Source organism: Crotalus tigris, unplaced genomic scaffold (genome assembly GCF_016545835.1).
Source record: "Crotalus tigris isolate CLP2741 ecotype Arizona unplaced genomic scaffold, ASM1654583v1 scf7180000017611.44802233496:7321179, whole genome shotgun sequence".
NCBI lineage: Eukaryota > Metazoa > Chordata > Lepidosauria > Squamata > Viperidae > Crotalus > Crotalus tigris.
The window spans coordinates 5,023,811-5,042,527 of record NW_024096511.1 but is presented as its reverse complement, the minus strand read 5'-3'; the positions used below and the strand labels follow the sequence as shown (position 1 = coordinate 5,042,527).

The following is an 18,717-nucleotide window of genomic DNA, read 5'->3' as shown; positions in this document are numbered from 1 at the left end:
CTTTGTAATAGCTTTGATTAGTATATGAAAGTTGAAAGGTTTTGTGGGCTTCATTTTTTCTTTTTGCACATAAAACAGGAGCTGTTATATGAATTCATACCTTCTTATGGCATAAAGCCTTAAAACTGCCCTTCAGGCATGGCATGAGAATTTCATCCCAAATCCGACAGTGAAGCTTCAAAAACAGAAAGCGGATTGCTCTTTTCTTTGAAGGATCATAACTATGGTCCCTAATGCTGAAGATGATGAGCAAAAGTGATGTCACACATTAGGACTAATAAAGTTCAAACTCAATCAATGTTATTTTTACACTACAGTACATTACAACGCAAAAAAAGTAGAACAAGAAAGAATCCAAGGCAGCCTTCTTCAATCTGCTCCCCTCTTCTCAAATGTTTTATGACTACATTTCTGTTCATTCCTAATCAGCATGTCCCACACAGAGACAGAATTGAATACAATGAGTAAGAAATTTGACCATTCTCTCTCTAGACATAGTTCATTCTTTTGAGTCACTTGGCACCAATTGTGATTTTTAAAAATTACTATATATATTCATGAATAAGCCATCCATGACTATGCCAACCCTCATGTTTTTAATCAAGATACCATGACAAATGCGCTATTTTCTCACGTTTTTGGTAAACATGGCTTAATGCAGAGGTCCCCAACCTTTTGAGCACCAGGGACCGGTTCCGTAGAGAGAGGTTTTTCTGAGGACCAGAGGGGGCGTGGTTTCACGTACTGCCTGCATCCCACAGATGGGGCTTTGCTTGTTTGTGCGGACCGGTTTCTGGCATGCCGCAGCCCAGTGCAAGCAAGCAAGCAAGAATTCCCATTTTTAATGTGTGCCAGTTTGCCCACAGTAAAAAATGACAATAAATCTTATCTTACCTTACCTTATCTTATCTTGGATACATAATAAATTTAAACAAATACAATTAAAATTAAAAATGCACATATTTTATGTATGCTGACATAATATGCAAATGATGAATTTGCAAACTACAGTCAATGAAATCACTTCAACATTCCATGTTGCATACAACATTTCAGGAGAAAAAATTACTGCTAATTTTGTTACATCAGACATCATTTTAAGATATACATACTTCCTCAGAATTCTTGTTTTCCTGTTCTTTTTTTTCCCCTCCTTATATCTTTTCCTAGCTCACAGAAGTAAAGTTCTTATACTTTGTGTTTTCTTCCATACCTTTACCTTCAGTCCCATTAGTGCCCTAAATGTGATATTACTTTTCCAGAGTGAATGCAAGACCTTTTCCCAGCCTATCATTTCTGACTTTTGTAATTTTATACATCTTTCATTGTGCGCTTTTATCCAAGAGATAGCCTTTACATTAACAAGGATCCTGTTCTTTCTAAGTATTCATTAGGGGAGCACATTTACTGACCCTTTGTTGTTCAAAGCATTGCAAGCTGAAAAGGGGAATGCCAAATGTGATAATTACACCTCTTCTGGATTTCAGAATAAATGTAACCCTTAAATTCAGAACTGTAAGAAAGTGCTTAGAAAAAAAAAATAGCACAATCTGCATGTATTTTACTGAGATCACCACAACACTTAAAATTCTCTACTGTTCTACATATTACCACATTGCAGTTTACAGTCTGAGACCAAACTAAGTCTAATAAGGACTGACTATAAATTACATCTTCTATCTCCTCCTTCTTCCTACGACTATTATTTCAAAGAAAGCCCTTTTTTAAAAAACAAGCAGCTTTATTAACGTGGGTTGTTGGAATTAATGTGGGTTGTTTAAATTAATGTGCTTCACAGACTACAGGTAGTCCTCGACTTAGAACAGTTCGTTTAGTGACCGTTTTAAGTTATGGTGGCACTGAAAAAATTGATTTATGACTGTTTTTTACACTTATGACCATTGCAACATCCCCATGGTCACATGATCTACATTCGGATGCTTGACAACTGGTTCATATTTATAATGGTTGCAGTGTCCGGGGGGGGTCACATGATCCCCTTTTGCGACCTTCTGGCAAGCAATGTCAATGGGGAAGCCAGATTCACTTTATAACTGTGTTACTAATTTAACAACTGCAATGGTATCAGGTCTCCTGCTTGAGCAGGGGGTTGGACTAGAACAGGGGTCCCCAATCTATGGGCCGTGACCCACTACCGGGCTGCAGCCTCTTGGCCGCTGGGCCACGTGAGTAGCTGGGCAGTGCATGCGCGTGTGCACTCCCCTCATGCCACCGTTGTCACAAGTGCTGTACGGGCAGCGGCAGTGCCGCCAGTATTGCATGGATGGCGGCAGTGCCACAAGTAGCAGTTGGCCTGGGGCGTGATCCTTGCGCGGGAGTAGTGATGCAATCCTCATGCTGGGGCGGCATCACTGCGGGCTGTGGCACAAGCCTCGTTTGGGGATGGGGGTGCAAGCCTCGCACCGGGGGCAGCATTGCTGTGGGCCGCAGTGCAATCCTTATGCCAGTGGTAGCATCGCTGCGAACCTGGAGGTGGCGGTGCCACAAGCCTCACATCACTGACAGCCTCGTGCGCATGCTCGCAGCCCTATTTGCATGATGCGCACACTTGCAACCTTGTTTCTACGTGCACACGCATGTGTGGCCACATTCACATTTGCACGAACGCACGTAAGGCGCCTGCTCCTCCCTCTCCCACCAGTTGCCAAAACAAAAAGGTTGGAGACTTCTGGACTAGAAGACCTCCATGGTGTCTTCTAGCTCTATTCTGATTGATTGAAAGAATTCCAAATGAAGCTGCCTTTTGCAGTTGACTAAAAGTTTATATTTTGTCAATGCTGATGGTGTTCAAGTGGTGCCACAGATATGTTGGGACTGTAGGCAAGGTGTCTACACTATTGATACAGTCTTTGCTTTCTTCTGTCATACTCATTCTGTTTCTATTTGCACGTCTTTATATTCTGTGATTTTCTTCAATTTGTTCCCTTTTATTCTGCTTTCTCCAGATATTGCAAATGTCCACTATCCAGACTTCTTTATCTATATGCCAACAGTCATTATGTCTGGGGTGTTGAGTCAATTCTAGCATTATTAATATTGTTATTATCATTTAATTTAGGCATAGCTCAATTCCAAACTGACTCTAGGCAACATACAATAAAACTACAGAAAATAGGAAAATACAACATAACAAAATGATTTTAAAAACAAGGGAATAAGAAAAAAAATAAAAAAATGAAGATGACAAGTCTGGTAAAGGACACACACACACATACACACAAACCAAATATACCTAACAGGAGTGCAACCATCACAACCCAAGGCCAGATAGAATATCCAGAAGAAAAAGAGCATGGCAGGAGGATAAAGCTAATTTTCAATTCCTCTTCTGAGCATACCAAAATAAGCACCTACCAACCACATCCATTTTCCGTGTGTGTGTGTGTGTGTGTGTGTGTGTGTGTGTGTGTGTGTAGGGAGGGGGGAGGGAGGGAGGGGGAGAGAGAGAGAGAGAGAGAGAGAGAGAGAGAGAGAGAGAGAGAGAGAGAATTGGAGGGGAAGGTGGGGGAAGTATTTAAAGTAACACGGTTAGGAGACTTTGAGTTCTAGTCCCACTTTAGGTTCAAAGCCAGTTGATGACCTCCGGATGATAACTCTTTCTCAGCCCTAAGAAGAAGGGCAAATTATTTCTGAAGTCTTGCCAAGAAAACCAAACTGCAGAAATCACAGAAATAGAATTAAATGAACGCAAGTTTCAGCCTTTTAGCAAGTTTTTTGAGGTAAGGAGAGATATGGTAAGTGAGCAAGGTGGTGGCAACTGATAACTCTTCCACTTGTCCCATTGTTGAGGAGATATTTAATATTTAATTGTCTTCATTATGCCAGTTTAATAGCCATACTTCCCTAACACCTTTCTAGTCATGTATAAAAAATACAGTAAGACTATGAAATCTTTATTTTGTAAGTAGAAAACAAGGATAAAGCTATCAGCATTTTAATCAGAGCTTTAAAAAGTGGAAACCATGTTTCATTACGTTAGTGTTTTTACTGCACCTCATGGGTGGGAAAGGTGGCTTAGCAGCTTTCCAGGATTACATAATCAAGTCTATCCAAAGAGAGAAAAGAAACCTGTTTGATTACAGGGGGTCATGACTTATTTCTTCGATCCCCGTTGCATTTTCCATCAGAAGGTGTTCAAAGAGCAACATGCCTTGATTAAAAGCAAAGCTCTAACTTCTGAAAGCTTTGCTGTCTTTAGGGGCTGAATTTAAATGTACAGTTGCTACCTGTGTGAAACCAAAGGTCAGAATTTTCCAATACAGAAATATAAACCAGAGCTCTAAAGGCTTCTATTATGTATACTTTCAATCAGTCATGTTCAGACAGAACACCAAATTGAAGAGATAAGGCAGCACTGAGCACTGAACTACCACTGTAGAACAGGACAAAGATACCCTCCAGCAAGTTAAAGTGTCTTGCAAAAGACAACAAGATAGAAAAAAATTGATTGTTGCACCATCATTCTCACTCTTATCTTGCAAACCCTGGAGCAAGAATTCCATCTCCTTTCTTCTAAGCAAGATGGCCATTGGAAAGACAAAATAAAGAAACAGAGCCAGGAAATTCAAGGGGAGGGGGGAAAGTCAGTAAACATAACAATGAGCTTTATTTTAAGAAGCTTATATAAATAAGCACTAACTTAAAACTAAGAAAAAATACTGAATTACACTATTCTGGAGGTGATAAAATTCCATCCATTAACTTGACAACCCATGCCCTGTTGGGTCATCCTTTCAGAGATATTTCCTTATCTAAACAGAGAAACAGAATGACCCTGGGTGGCTTGCTATTGTGTAACTCAGCTTCTCGCCTTCAACCTTAGCAGCATGTCAACCACATATTGCTGGAGTAGACATTCTCTTTTTAGAAGGTTATTAAACTCATTCTCATTCAATATGCACAATAGCACATTACCATTCGTTTCTTGTTCATCATTTGGGGTTGGTTCCAACCATCATCTCCAAGAGGAAATAAATGTATATATTCAAAGCCCTCATAGGAACGAAGGGATCTGAAATTATTTGCAAACCAACTCGTTCTTCCAACATAATGTGTGATGTTGTTACAGTTTCATTACTGTTGGTATAATATTGGTGACTTTGCTGGCAATTTGTGCATTAAATATTCTCCAATTTTTCAAATGCTGGTCTCCAGTTGGGATCAATGATAATGGAGGCTTCTGGCATGTCTCAAAATTGTTCTTATACAAAATGAAGGGAGGCAATGAATGGATTTTGTCATCACAGTAGTTTCTTCAATAATTCAATATCAATTCAATTCTGAATTCCATAATTCATAATTTGATATTGAATCATGATGGAGTGTACCCATTCTCAATTCTATGTTGTGTGGACAAGCCATGAAATAAATACTAGTATGAATAAATTTGGCTTGCCAGTTGGGGACTGGCATTAAATGTCTGATGCAATGATGGAGTTGGCTCTTCAATAATCACAGAAGGATTCCATCCATTCCTTGTTGAAAGGATTTATTTGGCAGCAAAAGATGTCATTTGGAAGAGGCAGTTGTATTGTCTGATGTTCTTCCTCAACTCATTCGCAATAGGTTTATCAGTGCTATATAAACTGAGAGTTCATTACACAGAAGTTGCAGATTGCCTATCCTGAACTTTTGCTTCATACAGCAGAAATTGGTAGTTTCTTCAAGTAATAGGAACATGTCACATGAACACAGACTTTGGTCATGGCACCAACATCAGCAGAAATATCATTGTGTAAGTTGTGCATTTTGCCTCACTCTTTCTCTGTTATGATCTTGTTGAACATGGGTACTGTCATGTTGAGGAACTTACCAAAGATTTGCCCTAGAGAACCACAAAGGGTTATGTCTATAAATAAAAAACTTTCATGTTTACCACGAAGAGTAGCAATTGTACTTGCTAATGGATTTAAACTCATTGTCTTTTCCCCCCCCCCATCATTTCCACACTCACAATTTACAATCTAAATTGTATCAAAGTTATGTTTCATAATAGCTGAAGTCCAACTTTCAGGTTAGCATTCTTAGATGAAAAAAGAGGGAGTCAAGCTATTCTCCAAAGCACCTGAAGGTAAGAAAAGAAGCAATGGATGGAAACTAATCAAGGAGAGAAGCAACCTAGAACTAAGGAGAAACTTCCTGACAGTTAGAACAATTAATCAGTGGAACAACCTGCCTCCAGAAGCTGTGAATGCTCTAACACTGGAAGTCTTTTTTTAAAGTTTTTTATTTATAATACAGTTAAAACAAAAATGGACATAATGTAACCTTCCAGTATAAATATTTCTAACAATTTGTTCCTCTTCATACATATAATTCTTAGTCTCTCTATATATACATATTTTTCTATACAATACAATATCTAATTTATTTCTCTATATACTAACATACAATTATATATATTTCTATCTTAACACTAGTTTAAAACCCGAACAGTCCTCCTTGATTCACACCAGTAGTAGAATTTGTCCCAGATTTCAAAGTAATTTGACTCTGTCTTTCCTTCATTTCCATTGTGAGCCTATCCATATCAGCACACGATAAAATTTTATATAAAATCTCTTCTTCTGTTGGAATTTTTTTTATTCCTAACACTGGAAGTCTTCAAGAAGAGACTGGACAGCCATTTGTCTGAAATGGTATAGGGTTTCCAGCCTGAGCAGGGGGTTGGACTAGATGACCCCCAAGGTCCCTTCCAACTTCATTATTATTGTTGTTATTGTTGTTGTTATTATTATTATTATTATTAAAGGTATGAGAAGGCCCCCTGAATTCATTTCATTCAAACCTCTATACTGAACAATCAACAAAACATGCTTATAGGAAGTCCTCAACTAGGATAAAAATACGATAGCGCTTCCTACAACCCATGTTTTTCACACAACTGTTGCAGCATCCCCATGATCATAAAATCCGGGACACTTGGCAACTGATTCATATTTATGATGGTTAAAAGTGTCTCTCAGTCATGTGTTCACCTTTCCTGACCTTGGAAAAGCAAAGTCAATAGGGAAGCCTGCTTCGGTTAACAATACTGTTGCTAATTTAAGAACTGCAGTGATTCATTTAACAAATGTGGCAAGAAAGGTCAAAATAATGGAGCAAAACTCACTTAACAACTGTCACGCCTAGCAACAGAAATTTTGGGCTCAATTGTGATCATAAGTCAAGAATTACCTGTTTTCTGAAGCCTAGAGAAGACTTTACTAAACATTTCATAAATCGTCTGGAAGTTGATTGTGTATGTATAGCCAGTGGTATTAGAACAGTTGGTTTTATTGTTCATTATTACAATTATTATTTTGTAGCTTACCTACAGACCTAAGGAATAAAGTAGTTAACAAACATAAAGAAATTATGAAATTAGGATTTCAGAGGGAAAGGACTCATCATTTTATACCTGCTTAAACTGAACCACTTTTCAAACAAATATAAAACAAAATATCCCAATATTGCAAAAAAAATTAATGGTTTTAACTTTTTAGGCATATTAAATGTTGTGCCTTTACAGATATAGAACAAAATTTTAAGCACTTGATACAGATTCCTTGGCTCCCAAATCTCCACCAGCAAGAAATGACCTTTTATCTCTCCTCTTCACCTTTGTTTAGTCAGTAACTAAATTACACAAGGATTTCTGCTCTCCTGCTATGACAACTATGTTTGCTCTACAGGCAGCTGTGAAGAGTAAGAGACCTGAAAGGAAAGTCACATAGAATTGTTTGGAAAGTGCAAATGTTTCCTTCAGAAATATGTTCAGGAAGAAGGATAGTTGTAATCAGAATCAGAACTTACATTTTTTCTCCCTGACTCACGCTGGGGAGAGAAACCAAACTTCTGACCTATAAAATAAATTCACAACTGATTTAGAGGAATTAGGAATCTCGCCATATTCTCTGCTTACTTGCTAGTTGCTGACTGAGAAACAGAATTCAGAGAGAGTATGGGCCAAATTGTGCCTGGTGATGCTGGCATAGTAGCTAGTGTACAGGTAGTCCTCAACTTATGACTACAATTGGGACCAGAATTTCTGCTATTAAGCAAGTTGTGCCTGATTTTACAACCTTTTTTTTTTTGCCATGGCTGTTACCTGATTCACATAAGTGTTAGGTGTCAAATGAATTGTGCAGGCATGAAGTGAATCCAGCTTCCCCCATTGACTTGCTTGTCAGAAGCTGGCTGGGGAAGTTGCAGATATGGATCACATGATTCTGGGATGCTACAACAGTTGTAAATATATATTGGTTTACAAGCACCCAAATTTTGACCAGCTTAATGTTTAGAGCACTCTCTAACACAGTTACTGAGAAACTGAGAATATAGTATTCTATGGTTTTGAATATAAAACATATGGTAGCTTAGGGGAGGGATATGTCCTGCTCAGCTGTGGTTTATAAGAAACAGTTTGGCAGAAATTAGGAGGTGATAAGCCGCCTGGGAAAGCCAAGAGAAATCATCAAAACAATTAAAAAATGAAAATTAGAATATTTCACACATGTGATGCGACACCCAGAAAAATACGGCATACTCCATTTAATCCTCCAGGGAAAGTCTGAAGGCAAACGAGGTCCAGGCAGAAGAAGAACATCATGGCTTCAAAATCTAAGGGACTGGTTTGAACAAAACTCAGCAGCACTTTTTCGTGTGGCTGCTGATAAAAACAGGATCGCCAAAATGATTGCCAACGTCTGATAACGGATATGGCAGAAGAAGAAGAAGAAGAAGAAGAAGAAGAAGAAGAAGAAGAAGAAGAAGAAGAAGAAGAAGAAGAAGAAGAAGAAGAAGAAGAAGAAGAAGAAGAAGAAGAAGAAGAAGAAGAAGAAGAAGAAGAAGAAGAAGAAGAAGAAGAAGAAGAAGAAGAAGAAGAAGAAGAAGAAGAAGAAGAAGAAGAAGAAGAAGAAGAAGAAGAAGAAGAAGAAGAAGAAGAAGAAGAAGAAGAAGAAGAAGAAGAAGACAACAACTTTGGAATGCATTGGCTTGTTTTGGGTTCAAAATCCTAGACCAGGCCAAGTCCAAAAATGCCAGGGAATTTCTAGAAGCCTGACAAATTAACCATCAATGGTCACATAGACATTAACAACATCTATAGACTCTGCAAAAAAGACTGTCAACCAGCCCAAAAGGGAACAAAAAGACCTAAGTACCTCTACACCAGCAATCAGCACCCAGATCAGCATAGATTAACTTCAAATCAACAATCAAGTAAACAATAACCCCAGTCAAGAAACTGTCAAAAAGCCAATAGTAAACAGCCCAACCAAAGAATCTCTAAGACCACCCCCACCAACACTGACAGGCAAGCACCAGAATATAAACTGAGAGTAAACAGCATTCTTTACTAGCACTGATGATGTCACCTACTTTTAGTAATGAAAGGTCTGAAAGAGAGCACCAAGAGCCTCTCATGTCAACCCTGAGCTACAAATATTCTCCTTTATTGGAAGAAAGAAATGTTCACATCTGGGAAAAGAAATTACTTTGGAAAACCCAGAGGAGAGCTTGTCTTGGCACCAACAGGAAGTCAGCTGACACAAGACACAGAATGGTTTGAGAATAAAGCCTACACCTTATACCAGATATGTCAAACACAAGGCACAGGGGCCGGATGCGGCCTGCAAAGCCCATTCCTGCCCAGGCCCCCACAGGCACCCTTGACTTGAACAATGTAGAGCTGGCCACGCCCACCCAGTAGGCCACACCTACTCCATCCATGCCCACCCAGTAGGCCGCACCCACCCAGCCCCCTGAGGGCAACCGCAATGCTGATGCGGCCTTCAATGAAATTGAGTTTGACACCCCTTCCCTATACTATTTGTCTACTTTGCTTGAACCATCCAGCTATGGGGAAAGTATTTTATTTTGAACCCGAAATAAGCCAATGCAGTTCAAAAGTTTCTGCCAAACTGTTTCTTATCAGCATTCTTTAGTTGATCAGAACATATCTCTCCCCTAAAGTACAATATGATTTATATCCAAAGCCACAGAATACCATATATCCAATTTCTCAGTAACTGCATTTGAGGGTGCTCTAAAGAACATAAAGAAGACACATGGAATCCATATGCAACCATGGACTGAAATTGTACTCCCACATTTTAACTTTAGATCAACTTCCTCAGTTTCATGTCTTTTCCCCTTAATGGATTATTTGCTGTTAATGAAATTTGAAAAATTTAACAAAGTAGTTAACCACATGAGCATTCTTCCCTATGAAATTAATTAAATCAAATGTGAAGCCAAACAAGGCACTCTGAACATTAAGCTTATTTCAAATTATTATTTATTCAGTCTATTTAAAAATATGTTCAAAGTTCAGATGTTCAGAAAATCCACAAAATTTTCATGGCAAGAGAAAAAACATCAAAACTAGAAAGGGTCAACTAATTGATTTTGTCATGTGTTTCAATCCTGATAGAAATATACTAATGCAAATAAGAATATTGCACTTGAACTAGTCTACCTAAAAAGAATGGCATTCTCACCATTAATATAATAAATACTACTAGTAAATTTATTTAACAGTAAAATCAAATGCAGGTAGTCCTCAACATACAACCATAATTGAGCCCAAAATTTATGTTGTTAAGTGAGAAAATTTATTAATTGAGTTTTGCCCCATTTTATGATTTTTCTTTCCACGTTTGTAAAGTGAATTAGTAACATGATTATTAAATGAATCTGGCTAACTCATTGACTTCGCTTGTCAGAAGGTCAGAAAAGGGGATCACATGATCCCAGGACACTGCAACTATCCTAAATATGAACCAGCTGTCACGCATCCAATGTAAATCACGTGACCATGGGGACGCTGCAATGGTCATAAGTGTGAAAAATGGTCATAATTCACTTCTTTCAATGCTGTTGTAACTTCAAACAGTCACTAAACAAACTGTTATTAAGTGAGGACTATCTGTATTCTTAGCAGTAAGCCACAACTAAAAGAAATAATTTTATTTATAATAAAAGGGATACTGTATTTTAAAATATCAGTATTTTTACTTTTTTAATAAATTATTATAAGCATAAATGATCATCCCTTTTCATTATGATTTAAACTGGGTAGCCAGATCAATAAAAGATAATGGTTCCAGATTGATTTCAAATGTGTATCCATTTTTCAATTGCATTTAAAAACTCCCTGAAAGTGTGAAATGATGCATGTCAACAATTCTGCAACTACTCACGAGTCTGGATCTCTAGTTGAATTTCTTATGGTGGCTGAAATGAAGGACAAGGAGATAACTTCCAGCCAATGCCTAGAGGTATGGACAGTTTCAAGAAAGCAAGGGGGTCCAGGCTTCATCTACTTTAGGAATTTCTAAGGCCTCATTGAGGTCTGTGGCAGTGCTGTATAATTTTTTGTCCGTACCACTCACTGATGGGAAGGAAGCGGGAGAGTCCCATGGCTTCTTGATCCCTTTCAGGAAAATGGCGGGGCAAGGTATATGGTGTTGCGTTGTCACCTTTTCTAAGAATACGGGTCTGGATGTGGTGGCCGGTGTCGCTTGCGGCTGAGAAAACTGATCCGTCCCCATGTCCGCAATGGCTGTGGCCTTGCGTAGTATCGTGAGGAAGCGGTTGGGATTAAATAATCCCCCTGAGGGGGGCTCAGGGGGAAGTTCCTCATCCTCTGACATAGAGATCCCAGGTTGATCCTCCTCTTGTGGTGAAGAATAACCACTCATGGAGGACTGGGCCGGGGAGACGGGTTCCTGAATGCCTGAGGACTCTGAGGGGAGTTCCGAGTGTGGCATGGCTGAGAGGGAGGGCCCCTGGTCGTGGTGGGCGGAGCGCTGTGCTAGGGCTCGGTCCACCACTTTGGTTAATAGGGCCTCTAGCCGTCCATCTGCCCAGATGTCCCCTATGTCATTACCTTTGGGTGTGGTGACCGCAGGTGGAGAGTTGGACTCAGTGGTTGTGCCTGCCGCCGTGGTTGTTTGTTGGGCTGATGTAGATGGCGGATCCAGTGGTTGCGGTGTTCCTGGAATGGACCACGCGCTCTGGGTTGATGTGGATGGACCCAATGGTAATTCCATCTCGGTGGCCGCTATTTGAACCAATTCCAATTGGGCCTGCCTCTGCGCTCTGGAGAACTCCTTCTCCAGGGCCTGGTGCCTACGGCTGGCTTGCTTTTCCGCCAACTTGGAGGGCCTCTTGAGCGAGTGTTTTGTCTTCGCTTTGCACTTGCCTGCCGCCTTCTGGTCAGAAGGTGTGTTGCAGCCGTAATTGGGAGGTGGAGGGGTCGTGCTCATGGATTGAGGCAATGAGGGTCCCTCCATTCCGCTTGAGCAGTCCCAGAAAAACTGAGAAGACGCTCAGGCAGGCAAGTATTGGCGGGAGCGAAATTGGAACAAGTACCAGGACTGTTCCCCTGATCACCCGACCACAACAAAAATATTCTCTCTGGGCTAAGGTCACGGTAGCTGAGGGAGGTACCGAAGGCACGTTTGGAACCACTCTTTGGGTTCCGCCCGGAGGCCTTAGGTGACCAGGCAACGTGCACCAGTAGAAAAAGGAAAAGGGAGGCAAAAAATATCAGTGGCGACCTCAAAAGGGTCTGTAGGCCTGACTTAATACACAGCAGGTATCAAATGGCGGTCACCTAGAGCGGAATTTATTCTTATTAATACTATTACTATTATACTAATAATAGGAACAACAACAATAATAAAATAATAATAATAACAACAACAACAACAATAATGGTGATGATGATAATATTGTGTGTTCTGTCTTTAGGCCTGTTGGCCCTGCAGTCGCTTAATTTTTAGCTTTAAAAAAAAATTTTTTTTAATTATTATTATTATTATTATTTAAAATTTATGTATCTATTTTTATTATTATTATATTTTGTCCTATTATTATATGTGTGTATCGGGGGTGGAGCGCTGGTTGTGCGCTCCTATTCCGCCTCTATCAGTGATTCCAGATATGATGTAGAGCTTCCTTAAGCTCGGTTTGCCTTTCTCTGGCAAGAGATGGCAGCCGCAGCTCGTTTCTCCCTGAAAACGGGCTTTGCGGATCCCAGGAGGGTTCTCTAGCCTCCGTTTCTTGGTTGGGACTTACTTCCTTCCTGTGCTTCGTTTCCCTCTGAAAATAAGCTCCGCAGCCTCCCAGAAGCTGCTTGTGCCCGGGGATTTAAATTTGGCGCGCTGGTGACGTTTTAAGGGAATCCCAGTCAGGGATTGCCTTTGTTGTCTGAAAACGGCAACTAAAATGGCGCCCGCGGTTGCCCTGGGCTGCTAGGGAATCTCCGATGATCCGAATTCAAGTTTGAATCCGGACCTGGAGATTGTTATTTTTTCCTCCAATTTGAGGAAAAAAATCCCTTGGAAGGTTGGGGAGAAAAGCTCAGCAAGTGGTCTCTGCTGATGCCTTCCCCCCCCCTTTTCCACCTCCAGAGCCCTGGGGCTGACTGGGATCCGTGGGGAGTTTCCCCCCACACACCCCCTTTTTCAATTTTAATATAGGATCAGGGATGATCCCAAGGAAAACTTAGTGGTTGGGGAAAGGGTTCAGCAAGTAGTCTCTGCTGATGCCTTCTTCCCCCCCTTTTCACCCCCCAGAGCCCTGGGGCTGGCTGATATCTGTGGGGAAATTTCCCTCCCCACCAATCCCCTTTTTAATTTTAGGTTTGAGATCAGGACTGATCCCCAGAAAATTTTGTGGTTAAATTCCTATAGGTGGCAATTTTTTTGGAAGGGGAAGCCAATTATCAAGGAATAATCAATCAATGGATTTCTTGTCTAACCTGATAAGCTGAGAGCCACGCCAAAAGGAGTCTTCTTCGAGCAGAGACCAAGTTAAGAATGGACTCCACAGGAAGTGGGGGCGTGTCAAGCTTTGGCTACTTGGTCTCAAGAGCAGGCAGACAGAGAAAACCCATCCGTGGATTATCCATCTCCTGTACTGGAGAATATCAGTATTTTTACTTTTTTAATAAATTATTATAAGCATAAATGATCATCCCTTTTCATTATGATTTAAACTGGGTAGCCAGATCAATAAAAGATAATGGTTCCAGATTGATTTCAAATGTGTATCCATTTTTCAATTGCATTTAAAAACTCCCTGAAAGTGTGAAATGATGCATGTCAACAATTCTGCAACTACTCACGAGTCTGGATCTCTAGTTGAATTTCTTATGGTGGCTGAAATGAAGGACAAGGAGATAACTTCCAGCCAATGCCTAGAGGTATGGACAGTTTCAAGAAAGCAAGCCAAAACTCTGTATCAACATGATAGAGGAAGGGGAGAGGGAAATGGCTGGCTTGAGTCAGTGAATCAGAGGTAAGGTGAGGCAATAACAATAATAATGTATTTATGCGCCATCACCGAGGCATGGTATAACATAAAACAAAAGAAAGCTTCAACAGCAGATCACAAATCAATCCAATAAAACTGGCACAGAAGCCAGGAAACAAATACTGGCAGTCAAACAATCAAACAACACAATAATTAATTTAACAATATCTGACAGATTGGATAACAAAATCTGGCATCAGTGTGTCCTTAGCATGAAATGAAGCTAATGTTCCTGAGAATACTTTATGCCTGATGCAGTGCTACTTCTACAAGGGTAACTTCTCCCCACCAAGGATCAAAATTTTAAAGCAGGAGAAGAGTACAAAAAAGGAGAGTGAAGAAAGAGAAATTGTGATGTTGGGTATGCATGACTGCCTACGACTGTCAAGACTCCAGACACACTGTTGAGGGTCGAGATAAGGACTGCCTGCCCATCAAGCAGAATATTTAAAAGTGGCATGTGAAATGTGTTTATGTATAATTATATCACCTATCTCCCTACATGCTGGTGAAATGATAAACTGTTTTTTTTTAATTATTTACCTTTGCGTTTGTCTATGATTTCAGCAACACAGAATCAATTGTCTTTATAAAAAAAGAGAGAGAGAAAGAAGTGGAACACTGACCAGTTAAAAGGGACAAATATGCAATTGTGGAAACATTCCACGTAAACATCTGCTCAGGGGATGTTAACAGGAACAGACCATCACTATGGATCCAACCTGATATTTCCAATAATTTGACAGTGATTCACTAGCTCAGAGGAAGCTGATTCAGCATAAACACTTATTTCTCCTCACATTCTGGAACAACACTGCACCTCATGCAATCACCCAGGAGACAAAGGTTGGTTTAAATACATCCGTACTACATTGTCGAACTTAATGAGGAAGATGCAGTGTAGCATTCAACCATTTATCAATTGGAACCACATAAAAGTGAAAGCCTAATTGCTAGTTATAAAAGTGAACGAGTGCTTGCTTTTAAGTATAATTAATTAGAGAACTGTAGACAAGAAAATGGATGGTGGTGTTGCAAGCAGGTAGGATTAATTTTGTAGTGCAAAGGTCCCTTTTCCCATCCTTACATAGCTGCAAGTTGTTTGAAGGGATAAATAAAGTAATCCTGACCTTTATTTCCTCCTTTTGCATGATTAATTATTTAATATCCCATTAATTGAAAAATGAACTTGAATTTCAGAAGCATTCATTTTGTTCAGCATATCAGTCTGTAGAGAAAGTACCAATTGTGCTGTTTATCAAAGGTGAACAGACAAGGTCATCTAGGCTGCACCTCTTCAGTTATTCATTATCTTGTCCACGTTAGTAATTAACAATGAAAACATTTCCATAAATCAGAATCTTAGTAGTATTCACAAACTGAAGAACAATCAGAAAGTCCCTCTTTTTCTCTTCTTCCTACCCTTCCCCACTGCCCTAAACATAAAGTATTTTTGTAATCAAGCATATTGTATATATATATAAATACTCCAAATGTATGGCTGTTTATTTATTTTCATTGTTACATCAATAAACATTCTGGGAATATTCCCTATCATGTTACTGTTATACTTTGAAGGTAGCTATTACAGTACTATTATCGTACTGCAAAATCTGGACTGAAAAATGAAAAGGTGATTTGGACTTGGAAATTTTGTTACAATGCAGTCTGATTCTACAACTGTTGACATTCATTTTTTCTCATTAATCTACACTCAGTACCCCATAATGACAAAGTGAAAACAGAATTTTAGAAATGTCAGTAAGTTTATTAAAAATAAAAAAAACTGAAATATCACATTAGCATAAGCATTCAGACCCTCCATTCAGTACTTTGTTGAAGCACCTTTACAACAATTACAGCCTTGAGTCTTTTGGGGTATGACGTGACAAGATTTGCACACCTGGATTGGGGGATTTTCTGCCATTCTTCCATGCAAATCCTCTCAAGCTAAGTCAGGTTGGATGTGACTGTCGGTGGACAGCCATTTTCAGGTTCCTCCAGAGATGTTCTATACTAGGGTTCAAGTCAGAGCTCTGGCCAAGCCACTCTAGGACATCCCCAGAATTGTCCCTAAGCCACTCCTGTATTGTCTTGGCTGTGTGCTTAGGATCACTGTTATGGTGGGGAATATGTTTTCACTGAGAATATCCTGCTCCATTTTGCTTTCCTTCAACCCTGACCAGTCTCCCAGTCCCTGCTGCTGAAAAACACCTCCACAGCATGATGCTACCACCACCATGTTTCATTTGTTGGGATGATATTGGATAGGTGATGAGCAGTGCCTGGTTTCCTCCAGACATGTAACATTTAGAATTGAGGCCAAGCAATTCAATCTTGGTTTCATCAGATCAGAGAAACTGGTCCTCAAAGTCTGAGAATCTTTCAGGTGTTTTTTTGCAAACTCCAAGCGGGTTTTGTGTGTTTTACACCGAGGAGAGGTTTCTGTCTAGTTACTTTGTCATAAAGCCCAGGGAGGACAGCTGCAGTGATGGTTGTCATTCTGGAACTCTGTCCCATCTCCACACAGGATCTCTGGAGCTCAATCAGAGTGACTATCAGGTTCTTGGTCACCTGTCTTACTAAGGCCCTTCTCCCCCAATTGCTCTGTTTGATGGATGACCAGCTCTTGGAAGAGTCTTGGTTGTGCCAAACCTCTTCCATTTGAGAATTATGGAGGCCACTGTGCTTTTAAGAATCTTCAGTGTAGTAGAAATTTTATTGTAGCATTCCCCAGATCTGTGCCTTGCAATAATCCTGTCTCTGAACTCTGCAGGAAGTTCCTTTGACCTCACGGCTTTTGCTCTGCCACACTATGAATTGTCAGCTGTGAGGTCTCCTCTAGAGAGGTATGTGTCTTTCTAAATCATGTTAATTTACCACATGTCAATTCCAATCAAGGTGCAGTAACATGTCAGCAACGATCAAGAGAACTGGGAGGCACCAGAGCTAAATTTCAAATGTTGTTGCAAAGGATCTGAATACTTATGCCCAGTGCTTTTTTTCTTTAAAAAAAAAAGGGGGGTGCCAGAACTCACACACGTCATACAACCCACCTTGCCTACCCTACAAGGTTCCATCCAGAAAAGGTGCTGGAACTCCGTTCTGGGTGTTTTATGAGAAAAAAAGCCCTGCTTATGCCAATGTCACATTTTTAATAAATTTACAGACATTTCTAAAATTCTGTTTTCACTTTGTCATTATGGGGTACTGAGTGTAGATTAATGAGAAAAAATAAACAACTATAGAATCAGGCTGCAACGTAACAAAACTGACAAAAGTTGCAAAATAAAGCCTAGCACAGTGTTTCTCAACCTTGACAATTTTAAGATATGTGGACTTCAACTCCCAGAATTCCACAGCCAGCAATGCTGGCTGTGGAATTCTGGGAATTGAAGTCCACATGCCTTAAAATTGTCAAGGTTGAGAAACACTGCGCCTAGCACAACACAGATGTAACTCATCTAATCATTTACATGAAGTTCGATATAGCACTTTAAAAGAGAGAGAGAGAAATTCCCAGGCAAGCTGCCAAGCATGTAGATAACTGCTTCTTTCCTCTCAACACTCCACTCCCACATTCCCCATCCAGTCAAAATCAACTGCCAACAGGATTAGAATTGGCTTGAAAATATTTGAAAAAAAAACAATACATACAACAATCCAGTAATAATCCACAAAAGAAGGCCAATCAGTGCCCTGAGCAGTTAGAACAATCCAAAGAATGCCGTTTGAAACAACTAAGCTTTGTTCCATGCTGGGGGGGGGGGGGAACAGCATGTTTTGTTTCAACTTCAAAACCAAACTGTCAAAACTGTGTTTTTGTTGCACACATACAACACTTAAAATAAGTGTTGTACGGTAGAAATCTTTTGCACATCCCTCGTTTAGAAATTGCAGATCTATCGGATATCAAGCATACATATTCCTTCATTGCTGTGGAGTTTGTGCAGTATAAATTACAATCACATTTTTTTTGTTAACATCTGAGTGCAACAGCTTTAATTATTTTGTTTTTACCTGCTTTGAAGGTGATTTTACTGTATTCTATTTTGAAATTTGAATGTGAATGACTTAAATGAATATTCTGCCAAGCATTTTGTTTGACTACTATGTTACTTTCCTTTCCAAAACTATATATAGTATTCCCTCTCCCAAAATTCTATGAGGTAGGTTTGCTTGAGAAACAGGGACTGCCATGTCTCCAAGTGAACTTCCATGGCTGAGGATGAATCTGGACTTTAGCCTGTTTGGTCCTAGTCTAATGTTTTAAAATCATTCCAACCGGGTAAACACCAAATTGTTAGAAGCTCTCTTTGCTAATTCATAGTGTTATTACCATATATGCCGGCATATAAGATGACTTCTGGAAGCGCTGAACTCAGCGCCAAA

General features: G+C 39.8%; 1 protein-coding gene across 17 annotated transcripts in view; it reads right to left on the bottom strand.

Moving 5' to 3' along the window:
* The window catches only part of PTPRK (protein tyrosine phosphatase receptor type K), a 365,757-nt gene that overhangs the window by 272,637 nt on the left and 74,403 nt on the right, over positions 1 to 18,717 (bottom strand). The window lies entirely within an intron of this gene.